Here is a 12,906-nt window from a genome sequence, read left to right as displayed (position 1 = left end):
TTGACATTTCAATTGTTCGTAACCCAAAATACATAAAAACCTGTTTTCATACTCTCTTTTCAATTCTACAAAACACTCTCGACTCTTCAAAAAAAAAAAAAAATCATCTCTTCAAACTCTTTCTCTTATTCTTTTCTTTTTCCAAACCAAATCTCCAAACAAATCACAATCTCAAGATCATTAGACGCCTCTCGACCCAATACCATTAATGAATAATACACCTGATTCTGATTCTGAGCCTTATTCTTATTTTGTTTACACCCCGTGTCAAATACTTCAACTTTCTAACCAATCTCAACAATGGGGCTGTTTCAATTATTGAAGATGATGCATTTGTTCATGGGGAACCATCTCAAGATGATAATAAAGGTCCTCCGCGGGTTGATTCTGAAGCTATAATCCTTCATGAGAAAGTGACTAAGACAATTATCAAGGAACAGAGACCAATAGAGATGGTTCTTGGAAAAGGTAATTGTGGTTCAAGTAAGACCACTATCCCAGGACATTATGTCATCTACTGGGAGTTGATGATTAAGGATCCAGATAGTCCACCCACTGATGAAGTGCTCAATCAGTGTTGCCTCGCCATAGAAGAATCACTCAATTCCGTGTACAGGCAAGGCCGAGTTGCCAACAACTCAATCAGACCCTTAGAGATTAGGATAGTAAAAGGTGGCACATTTGAGGAGCTAATGGACTACGCAATCTCCAGAGGTGCGTCAATTAACCAATACAAGGTGCCAAAATGTGTTAACTTCACACCCATCATGGAGTTGCTTGACTCCATAGTCATATCCACACATTTTAGTCCAGTTTGTCCCCGCTGGACTCCGAATCGTAAGCAGTAAAAACAGTATTGTGATTAGTACAAGTCAACAACAACTTGGTTTCGTTTGTTGGTGACTTAGTTGTTTGATTTTGTTGTTATTCGTTTCTCTGTCCGTATGTGGTTCATTTAGAATAATTGTATGCATGTTGGATATCAATGGACGTTTTTCTGATTGACTTGCCCTCTGATATATACAAACTACTTATCCCATGAATGTGAAGGAACTTCTTCAACTCTAGCTGCAGCTTGATCAATTCTTTGGCGCTAAATGTGAGTATGTGACACAACCACTTCTGAGTCCTAACTCCTGACGTACTGCTCATTGGTCATTTTGTGGTTATTTTGTATACAACTAACTATGTACACAAAGTCTTGGTCCTTACAGAGTTTTCTTGAAAATTTCTTTTAACATTCAGACAAGCACGCACCCAGTTAAAGCATCCAACCCGCAATATTATAGTTTGCAGCTTAAAATGTTTAACAGGATAGCTACTATGAAAAATGATGGAACCGTAGAATTTGAAGTTCCTCCAATTCCTGCCCATATATTTGTCATCATGTATATAATTATCCCGTCGACTTTTCCCTAACTATCCAAGTTTGAGTGTAATCTGTCTTCAAAATTGTATTCTCCTGAACTTTATTTCTTGCTATAGGTTGCCATTATCTGCATTGGAGGCTGATTTTAGTATTGATTATGTGTTTGTTCTGTTTTTTCAGGGTGGGCTATAACAAATTTCTTTGTTTCAGTTTCTTCCGTTTCAATCTGAATTAAACACATTTCTAAAAAGAGGTAATAACAGAATCTTCATAGACTAATAACTGATTTGTTGTAGATAATGGTAAATGAGATTAGATTCTAGGGCGTTTAGTTATTGTTACCCGAATGGGTATATCACTACACCATTTGGGCTAATTTGCAACCAATGAGATTTTTCATTAGTAACACATATCCATCCGTTAGGTAATTTAAAACATTTATAATCCGTTAGCAATGCAAGTATCCGTTGGTAATATTATGTAACGTTTCTTTTAATGTTTTGTGATGTTTGGCCATGTGTTACAGAGTTGGAAAAAAAACGGAGAAATCGCTTGGTTAAAAAAAAAAAAAACAAATCATATTGACAAAAATAACGAAAACTTAAGCGGGAGATTTTTTGGTCTCGCGCTCATCTAAATTCCAAACCCTACCCAAAATAACTCCAAAATAAAGTAGAAATATAGAAGTCAATGAAAAAAAAAACAGGAGTGATTTCAAGGGTTTCCATCGATTTCCCCACTGGGTAAGTCGTCCGGCCTCTCTTGTTCATCATCTCTTCCTCCCTTTCCAATAAACTGTCTAAGGTTTTGATTTTTGATCAATGTTGATTTCAGATTTACTAAAGTAAAAATTAATCTATATTTTAAGGTATCAAATCATCTCAAATATCAAAGGAGCAGTCGTTGGTTTTGTCACAAGTGTTCGATTTGCTCAAGGTAACTCAAAGTTTGGGTAATAAGCTATATATTTTTGTTTTCTGGTTTATGATTATTTGTGTTCTTTGAGGTTTCCAGCATTTAGACTTGAGTTGTTGAAGAAGAGTCTACTATGACATTGGTCTAAGGTGTCTAAGATTTATTTGATAAAATTCTAGAAAGAATTTCTGAACATGGAAGTTCGGGTTGAATTGCCTTGATATGATAACTAATGTTTGAATGAATGTCAAAAAGCTTTGCTTTCACTACGTCAAAACAAGCTTGTTTTGACACCAAGCCCGACCATAAATTGATGGGTACTAACCATCAATAATATTTTTGACGGCTACTTCCATAGTTGATGTGCATACCCGGGCAACTATAGTTTTGATCAATGCCCGTCTTTTTTCTTCCCCAAAAATTCACCTTGTGTTCCCAATTACATTCTTTTATGTTTCTCTATCATTTATTTCTTTCTTTCTTTCCCAATTTTTTCTTTACTTGTCCGTCAACAGCCTAGATCTCAATTTCATGGTGGATCCATTACATCTCTATTATCTGAAGCTCGCCTCCATTCAAGCAGTGAAGTCGAGGGTTCCATTTCGTGTTGTCATGCGTTTAGGAATCTGCGATTTTTGTTGATGGGATATACTGTTATTCCCTCGCAGGCTGTTGTTGTAATAAAAGAGGAATCTGGTGTTATTAGGGTTTTTGTTTATGGTAAGATGCATTTTTAGGTCATATGGTTCATGTTTAGGTTTTTAATTTATATGCTCTTTGAAAAGATTAAAGCTTGTAATTGAAAATATATTTAACTATATTTTCAGTATCTAAGCAAATATATCGCCACTAAGAATTGTGAGAAGATTTAGCTAATTTATAATGTAGTTTGTTGCTGTGCTCTTTCTTGTCCATTTTATGGAGTTATTTAAATAAAGCTTTCACAAAGGAGAAAGCTCCGAATACTAGTTTATTGTGGAGGAATGGGGTCAATTGATACACATGATGAAGTCCACTTCAAACATTGATCGGTTCATGTTTTTTGTTAATTGGGTTTGCTTTTCTTAATTTAGGTGTTAAGGAATTTCATCTGGTTTATGGAGTGATGAATTGGTCTATTGGGTTTGCTTTCACGAGTTGTCCTTAGGTGAGTTACTCTCCCCAATCAATTTAACTAAAACACCAACTAATGAAGCTTTCTTATACATATATTTTTTGTTGTTCAATACTTGTTGTTTTGAGTCATTCACTTTAACCAGTTAGTTTGAATACTGGCTTTAAAAACAGCATAGCATAGACAAACATGCATTTAGCACTTACCAGTTACCACTGACATACATTGTTAACATATATTAGCTAGATTGTGAGCAAAAACGTATGTGATCACCACTAAAAAAAGGATAATATGCAGGCCATATTTCTGATTGGACCATATATATATGCAAGCCACTGAAAGACAAATTTAATTTTGTTTCCTAATTCGTTTAGTGGCTTGATTGTATTTTCTGGCTTCTAGATCAGTTCTTTCTATATGCTCGCTTTCGTTTGCAAAATTAAGTCAGCTAACCTTTGACTTATTACTTCCAGCATTTTCGGGTAATTTAATCACAAGTTCTATTGAAACTTACTTCAATTTAAGATGTTATTCCTACTATGTTTTATGCATGCTTTGTGCAATGGTTCTTAACATCTCTTGTACGTGTTTTATTTCCAGGGAAAGAATATACTAGGTATTGCGTTTGGTACGGGATTTGTGCAAAACTTGTGAAGGTGTTTGCCGAGAAAGGATAAACTAGCTAGCTACTCCCTAAATTGACAAGTTCGGTAAATATGACGTACTATTTGCAATTTTTTTAACCAAGCAATAGTATGTACAAAATGAACCATTATTACCCCAAGCTACATTGTTTCTTTTTGAGTTTTTGTTCTGCCATCTTAATATCTTGGTCGTGCCCATGATATATACCAACAATATAGGGAATAAATTAAGCTACAAAGTGGTTGCTTACCCTTTTTATAAGCCATTAACTGGCTGCATACTTGTAGTATAAAATATACATAGTTTTTTTTAAGCAAATTATTGGGTTAAGGAGAAAAATATACATTGTTAATACCTAGGTTGATCTCCTCTTTCAAATACATGAGCAATGTATGAAATATGGTACTTAGTTGGATGTATGGTTACGTTGGTTGATTCTTCCTTTCTCTCTAGCATTTAAAACTAATAAGAACATGGACTTTCCAAGAACCAGATTGCATTTTACAATTTATTTGATTGTGAGGTAGTTGTTATTGGTACAATTTGATATAACTTACTGTTGAAGTAGTACACCTATGCTTGGTTGTTATGTATTTTTGGATTCGAATTTGCATTTAACACACTTTATAAGCAATTATGCTTTGGGTTGAACTGTTTATAGTTGCACTTGATTACTTAAGCACATATATATGTGGTTCAAATAGGGGGTTGTAAATGTGATTGAAGAAGACAGTGCACCTACTACTCGTGTTGAAATAGCCTTGAGGGTGTTCCGAGAATGCTAGCTACTTGTCTGTGATGCTGCTTTCGGGGGATGCACCGATTTTGAGAACATTTTATCTTAGTTGGAGTTGGATTTGGCTAGGACAACCAACATAGGATAGATAGTACTTTGTCTGTTTTTTCTAATTAATGAGGCCACATTCATTGCACTTAGAGATCGACCACATCTCTCGCCTGCCATTTCTTTTGAAGCATCGAGGCCATTCACACAAAGAAATTGGAAATGTCTGTTTTGCAAGTGCAAATGCAGGCTGGTCTTTCACACATACTGCATTCATTTGCCAAGTTGTATGTTAAGCTCCATGGGATCCCATTTGATGCCGCAAAATTTGCTTCTCGTCTCTGGGGATACATATATTATCATCCTGATACCAGGGTTTTTAAGGGAGAACCTCCTGTGAATGGAGGGGATAGATCATTCGTGTAGTTTATCCTTGAACCTCTTTACAAGATTTATAGCCAAGTAATTGGAGAGCATAAGAAGAGTGTGGAGGCGACTCTTGCAAAACTTGGTGTCACTCTTAGTAATGCAACATATATGTTGAATGTCCGGCCTCTGCTAAGGTTAGCTTGTAGCTCTGTTTTTTTTGAGTGCCACGGGCTTCACCGATATCTTTGGTTTAGCATATCCCTTCTGCCAAGGAAGCTGCGTCTAAAAAGGTTGAGCATATATACATAGGACCTTTGCACTTGAATGCATAAGCTCCATTATACCTATATGTTTCCAAGCCTCTCTGGCTCATAATTTTTCAGTTCTTACTGAAAAAGTGAAGTTCCGGTTTATTAACAAACACGCTTATAGGTTTGACTTATAAGCCAAGGACCCATAAGTGCAAAATTGGTTTTCCTTAGTTAGCTAATTGATGCACCTCCATTTTTAAAGTAAGTATAGATTCTAGTCAATGTAAGAATTGCATTGTTAGGATGAAGAGATGAAATGAATGATGTTCTGACTCCTGCTTTGAAGGCACTCTTTTTGTATCAGATTCTTAATGTTTGGCAAGCCATTTGGTAGATGTGATCTTACATTGTTCTTATCTACTTTTTTTTTTTGCAACAGTAATGCATGGTCGTACATTAAGGGGATGTGATTGTGTGAATGCCATACGAGTAATGGGGAAAAATCTTCACGGATGTGCATCATGGGCTGCTACTGGCCATGTGCAGGTTTACTTTTAAACTAACACTAGTTATTTAACCAATTTATTAAAGTTAGAAACGTATGAAGTGATGCCTTAGAATTATGTCCATTTAGCTTGCTGGCAGCAAATGATTTAATTAAGTTGTGATTCTTTTGTAAGTCATTATGCCAATTACATGAACTTCTCAGTTCATCTTTTTGGCTAGAGTTAGATTAGTTTGAGCCATGTTTGTATTAATAACACCATAATTTGCCAAGTTTGCCTGCCACTAGCATATAGGACAAGGAATTGATGATAAATAATTTCTTGGGACGTTAGCAAATTTATTGGTGCTGGTATGTATACACTTAGTGAGTCTAGCTTTGTTGGCAAATACTTGTTTGGTGTGACTGAATTATTGTTCAAGTCAACCACTTTAATGGTTCACTGAGTTCTCCGCGTAAGACGCCTTTAGTGTTCCTATTACTATATGTGCGGTGTAACTTGGCTTTAAGTTGGGAGGAGTTTTCCAAATGTGTCCATGTTAGCGGCACCTCCACTAGTAGAAAGTGGCGGGGAGTTTGTTTGCTTGGCGTGTACTACATTCTTGAAGAAAAAGCGGGACCTATAATTGAGTTACGCTGCATAAATAATTGACAGGTAAGTTTTCACTTCAATGTTTCATACGAAAGTGATTCACTTGCTATAGACTTGATAATATTTAAAGAGCACTTGTTTTCCCCGTCTCATCCCGGTGGTAGTTGCCTTTGGTCCTGGACTAATTTGCACTAGAATTTGTTTTAGTTAGAGTGGGTTTTGGGATATAGTGATCTAGGATGAAGAGTTAGTTATCTAAATCTATTTACCAAGGGTTCCAGTTTCATGGTATTTGGATATCCGAGTCAGGAGTTACGCATGTCTAAAGATGGTATTCTAGCGTGCCTGCCAGGAAAACTACACTGGACTGACTTCACGCTCGATTTTGTAGTAGTTAGAGTTAGATTTGGGTTTTAGTGATCTAGGCAGTAAAGTTAGTACTCTGTATCTGCTTTCTAACGATTCCAATTTCATGATATTTAGATTACTGAGCTGGAAGTTATGGGTTTTGAAAGGTGGACTATTCCAACAGAATTTTCAGTGTACTGGACTGATTTCCAGCTGTGTTTTAGCATAATCCTAGAGTTTCAAATGGGGAAGTAATCCTAGAGTTTCGTGGGGCAGTAATCCTAGAGTTTCAAATGCAAGTTATATAGGAGAAACTAAAATCAAGCAATCAAAACAGAAATAGTCAACTACAATGAGGACAACATAACATACTGATATTGCAAAAGAAATAACTTGAGGAGTCGGAACTCAGAGAAAATGTAATATTAGAGAACTTCAGTATAGCAAGTGAAGGAAGTTAGTGTTCGGGAGAAAGAAGAGACATGCAGTGGTTTCTTAATTTCTCATAAGAAATTACTCCTTTGGACAATTTACCAAATTAAAAAAAAAATACATCTATGCACCATGCTGTCGTTCTAGATAAAAATCAGCTAATAACAATACATCTATTCAACATGGACTTCAAAAAGGGAACTAGAGCAGCCTAATGTCTATGAATATTATTCACCCAACCCAAAACACACAAGGCAAAAAAAAATCTTCGCCATGGTCGGTCCGCTTTTTTCATGAGGACCTTGTTTGTAGGTGTCACAACAATTAGAATCAATTCTAATGTTCTATTGCATTTCTTCAGAGATGGTTCCTTCATAAGTTATACCTATGTGTTGTAGCTGTTTGGTAGTGAATGGACTTATATAAAATAACTTCAACCCAACTCCTCCCAAGGTTGCTGTTAAGTGATACCCTGATATGTGTAATGTTGATAATGATATTGTGTCATATCATTTTATGCTTTTTAAACTTTTGATTGTATTGTACATCTTCCTTTCACCTTCTATTAATTCCTTAATTTGTTAATTTTAGTATCTTAGAATGTGCTTCTCCTCAGGCAGCAACGATGGTTATAAGAGAATCGGTTGAACCACTGTGGGAAGAACATCGGCCTCCGTGAATTACATCACTAAAGTTCAAGAAACTCTCTCTTGGCGCATGGTTCCCAAGATTGAAGGTATGTTTCAGTATGGTCTTTTACCTTACGGGAGTGTACTCTGATGGATCTTATGCTTTTAGCTGCAGGACCTTGACAGGTAATCTTAAACAAGCTTATAGTTTCTTTGTTTGCATAGCTGAATGTGTAGAGCATCCCCCCACCTCACCCTTTTTTTTTTCCTCTACAATTGCTTCTTCTTTTCAGATGGGTCGGTCATCTTAGTTTGTGTTTGCTTTTTTAAGGTGGACAAAAGGTTGTTATTGTGTCGTAATGTGGACGCATGTACTGGTCTTTTTGTTTGTTACTTATTTTGCTTTGAAGTTCAGGCCTGCGTAATTTTTTTCCAGTTTTTACAGCCTAGTGCAAACAAAGGAGCGAGGAAGTTACTACTGGGCACAGAGACGTATATAGAGGTAGATGGCTTATAGCCCGCTTGCAAACTGCTATAAATTATGAAGGATGATTTGTATAGTGAAAAATCACTTCAATGGATACAAAATCAATTTGAATTGCAGTTGAACATGATGAGCTCAATTGTACGTAGGAAGATATATGATGTAGTAAGAATGTGGACAATGTCAAATGTCTTGGTTGGAGAGTCACATGGAGTGCTGTCTCCCAAGAAGTTAGCCAACGAGTTTTCTTCCATTTTGCCTTCTCGGAACTTGTACTACTTTGGTGGTTTTAGGTTTTTATTTTGTGTGATGCCAAAGTTTCCCTAAGTGTCCAAGTTTCAGGAGCTGAACTGCTAGACAGGTATGACTTCCGATCCTTCTGCATTGGTTAGCTTAATTGGAAGAGTAGAATAATTCTTTTGATACATTTTTCACAAGGCATAAATAAGAATTTGCAGTGATTACACTCTTACACTGATCTTTAGCTAGTCGCCTTTTCCATGTTTATTATCATCACTGCGAGACCTTGGCTACTATTTTGTTTTGGTCTATTTGAGTTTTTGGCTTGTGTATCTTTCATTTTCTTTCTTCTTATATGTTCTTTCGTCGTAATGGATTGGCTTATATAGTTAGACCAATTGATAATTGAGGAGTATTATCGTTGTGCTACAGACCCATGCCATTCTTCGTTTGCTTGGTGTATATGGGTATTTGTGTACAAGTTTGATATGTGAGTTGTCCAGTGTTCATCTTATTCTCGTTTAAAATGTTTAGGCTATGTTTGTGAATGATAAGTGAGCATTTTAATTAATGACAGGGAAAAGTCAACTATAGCTAGGTAGTGTGTTCAAATACTGTAATTAACTAGTTGTGAATATTTTTTGCACTGTCTACATCTGATACACAATCCTTTGATTGTAGGGTGTCTAATTTTGTAACTTAAGATGGCTGAAAATCCCCATCATCTGCTTGTGTTTCAGAAATAATAAGGTAGCTAGCCAGGTACAAAATATAATAGCAGTAAATGGTTTGGAGGAAAATATAATAGTAGTAAATGGTTTGGAAGTAAAAAAATTCATGACAACTTTTCACTTGGAAAGACGATATCAAAGTACCTTTTGCGGTCGTTTAAAATCTATAGGTCCCAAGTCACCATCATGTATAACAAATATGCTGCCTATGATCCAAAACAGGTACGGTATTAGCCTTCTTTACAGCTTGATAGACACCATTATTCCATTAAAGAAACACTTGTATCCAATTACTCTAGAAACTGCGTACACACACACATGCACACTTCCTTGTTGGCATGCACTACATGTTTTAACTAGTTGTGATTGTTGCATACGGTATTTCCTGTGTTACCTTCCCTTGTCTTAAGTGCCAAGTAGAGTTGAGAAAACATCTCAAGTTGTGTAGGTTCATTTATTGTTATCACTACTCCATGCTACATGTGTTTATAACCACATGGTTTTCTTATATCAACTTCTAGAGTAGTTTTAGTGTTTGGTTTGCTTCTCTAACCATTCTCCATATTTAAAATTTGAACTAATTTTGTCACTTATAAGCAGATGTTGGTTATATTGATGTATAATAGATAAATTAGTGATTATGTATTTGATTTATTTGTTGCAGGTCAGTAATGCAAGCATTGATGGGAGAAATAATCAAGAAAGCTTTACGCGGTAATGGTATGTTCGTGTCAAATTTGATAGAGATAGAGTTGTTAGAAGAATGGGCAAGGATTAAAGATGGTGTCATGGGGAATGAAGTCTTAATAAAGTCATATATTGGCTAATGGACTGTTTGGTGTGGTGTTTACAAAAGACTTAATGAATTTACTAGCTGTTATTATACTCTTGGATATCATCTCATTCTCATTGTTGAATAAAATGTAATTAGAGTTGAGACTTGGGACTTATTAATGAATTATAGAGTATGTTTGGTTTAAGTGTTATTTCTTTTCTTTCTTGCTATTGTACCGAAGTGTATGTCTAATTGGATGGACAGGTTGTGTAATATATGTGGAATGTAGGGTAGAAACAAAATTGCCGGTAGCCCAGAACAATCTTGTAGGTGGTGTGCCAAAGAAAATACAATACAATAATTTTTTTTTAAAACAATGAATCATTAGTAACGGATAGGAAACCGTTAGAAACATTCTAACACTAACAGACGAAATCTCTTACTATAAAATCATAGTGTCACTTATATCCGTTACTGACGGAGAATTAAAAATTTTGGTATCCGTTACTAATACATTGTAACGGTTACGTATCTGTTACTGAAATTAATTTCAGTGACATTTTATATCCGTTAGTAAATTTTGTAACGGATATTAAGTGTTACTAATTTCCATTACTAATATTTGTCACGCTTTTGTGTCAACGCAAGATAACCGTTACTAATATTTTTTGTAACGGATGCATATCCGTTACAAATAGACTGATATGGTGTAGTGTATGCATGGTACTGATTGAAAAATGTTTACCCTTTATGATTCTTTATATATATTAAAGTTGTTATTATAAGAAGTTAGAACTTCAAAAACAAATATGCTCTTATGGGGATGATACATAGCGAGGCTTAAATTGTTTTTTTTTTTAAAGAGTTACATTAGAATACCAAATCTGTTTCATAGAAGATATGCAATAGAATTCGCTCACTAGATACGGAGATTTCTCATGTGTTAATTACAGGGAAACACTCAATGCCCATGTAGGATTACAACCTCAATTAGCTCAACACAAAAAGACATGTAGCACCTATATAAGTCGTATGAGGTACAAGAGTGATAGATGATTCATTTTGGGCTGAAACAACTACTCTCAGGGAAGCATAAATATGACGGGAACTACCAGGTATGATGCTACTTACAGTATTAATTCAATCCTTTGGGTCTTCCAATCTTATGGTCAATTGGTGAGAATTATTCCTTCTCTCCATGCAGAATCAAACCGTAGTACCTACCTTTATCAGACAACTTTAGGTAGCTTATCAAACCAATTTGGTTTTTTTTTAATGATAAGCTTATCAAACCTAAATCATTTTCTTTCGTGCAACAACTTTTTTTAAATGATAAGCTAGGGTTGACCATCTTCTTTAACAGGTATGATAAGATAATTGTAGTTATCTTCTATCATCTTTTCATTTTTGTTACATATGAATTGAATTGAATATTATAATATATGAATTTAATCAAGTTTGTGTTGATTGGCTGGACACTTTTGTGCCGTCACTCCCTTCGAAGCCCTCCTTTGAGCTAGAACGTCTTTTTGGCAACAATGATGGCATGATCAAAGACTTGACACATAGGGCAGACATAATATTGGAATCAATTTTCGCACCAAGTCTTAAATCTATTGGTATTGATTATATTGATGAGAGTGAGGTTCTTACTCTTGCTGATGAGGATAATCATATTAATAAACATAATTTTAGGGTCCCATTTGTTTGTGGGTGTCGTAATCTTGGCTTGGCTTTAGGAGGATTAGCGAAGGGGCTGCTATGATTCGCATACAAAGGGTGAAGTTGGACCGGGAATATTGTTGAGGCTGTTAGGCATGTGAGGTCTGTTATGGGTGCTATTAGGTGTTCTTGAAACATGGATGATGATGAAGTGTTTTACTTTTGCTAAGAAAATTACAGCACCTTATGATTTGGTTATGCAGACTAAACAACTTGGTAGGCTTCCCTGTTGTTCGGTTCTTTGGTGGTGGTGTTGCTACACATCGCTGATCTTTGCTTTGATGATGCAATTGGGTTGTGATGGGGTTATAAAGAGCAGATTGGACAACACTCTATGTGTAGGTTTCCAAGGATTAATTCAACTTTGAATTTTCTGTAAACATGGAAATTTATAACTTTCTTAAGAGTTCTATTGGATTGGTTCTATTTGATCAACCCAAACGGGATGAAGTGCGGATGGGACAATTGCTTTTGGACTTGGCTTTCACAAATGAAGATGTTAAGTGCTTCGTGGAAAATAGTGGTATATCTTATATGTACGTAGTGATTCCTTCCCATTTTCTATGAATTTTTTATGCCATTCAAAATATTGCTTATGCTTCAAGTTTGGGTAGAGAAACCTAAATGTTTACTTGGTCATAATTGCGCAGCATGGTCTTTGTCGGACTATAAGTGTCACAGCCCGAATTTCTAAACAATAACAAAGTGAATATTTGAAATATAAAAAAAATCTCAAACATCACTAGGTTAACTTGTTTAGAAACCCAGACTATGACAGGGGATACTACACATACAAAACCCTAACAGCCATGTCATAAAAGAATCAACTTAAAATAAAATAATCTCAATAATTATCCGCAACTTCTTTATTAAGATAACATCCTTCCAAATAAACATCAAACAAACTCTCCAAATAAATTCCTCATTACCATGTTCTCATGCCATGAAAAATAAACTACGTTATTACATTCTTCCAATAAAGAATCAGACCTAAAAGAAAA

The 12,906-nt window shown here is 35.5% G+C and overlaps 3 long non-coding RNA genes across 5 annotated transcripts; all 3 read left to right on the top strand.

Annotated features, from left to right (window-relative positions):
• Nucleotides 1-84: 84 nt before the first annotated feature.
• LOC147512795 (uncharacterized) lies at nt 85-11,906 on the top strand. Of its 2 annotated transcripts, none has more exons than XR_015217269.1 (3): nt 85-1,099; nt 1,550-1,622; nt 11,137-11,906. It is a non-coding gene; the product is annotated as an uncharacterized LOC147512795 (long non-coding RNA). The 2 variants fall into 2 exon arrangements; XR_015217270.1 differs by lacking the exon at nt 85-1,099 and adding an exon at nt 1,232-1,454.
• LOC147512797 (uncharacterized) lies at nt 1,941-5,998 on the top strand. 2 transcript variants are annotated; one of them, XR_015217267.1, is made up of 5 exons: nt 1,941-2,112; nt 2,238-2,305; nt 3,358-3,431; nt 3,999-4,108; nt 5,887-5,998. It is a non-coding gene; the product is annotated as an uncharacterized LOC147512797 (long non-coding RNA). The 2 variants fall into 2 exon arrangements; XR_015217266.1 differs by having other exon boundaries at nt 1,946-2,112; nt 3,999-4,103.
• On the top strand, nt 8,049-10,345 carry LOC147512796 (uncharacterized). Its single transcript, XR_015217265.1, has 2 exons — nt 8,049-8,798; nt 10,073-10,345. It is a non-coding gene; the product is annotated as an uncharacterized LOC147512796 (long non-coding RNA).
• Nucleotides 11,907-12,906: the final 1,000 nt, after the last annotated feature.

Source organism: Coptis chinensis, chromosome 3, assembly GCF_015680905.1.
Source record: "Coptis chinensis isolate HL-2020 chromosome 3, ASM1568090v1, whole genome shotgun sequence".
In the NCBI taxonomy this organism is placed as follows: Eukaryota; Viridiplantae; Streptophyta; class Magnoliopsida; order Ranunculales; family Ranunculaceae; genus Coptis; species Coptis chinensis.
This window is presented reverse-complemented; position numbering and strand designations above follow the sequence as displayed.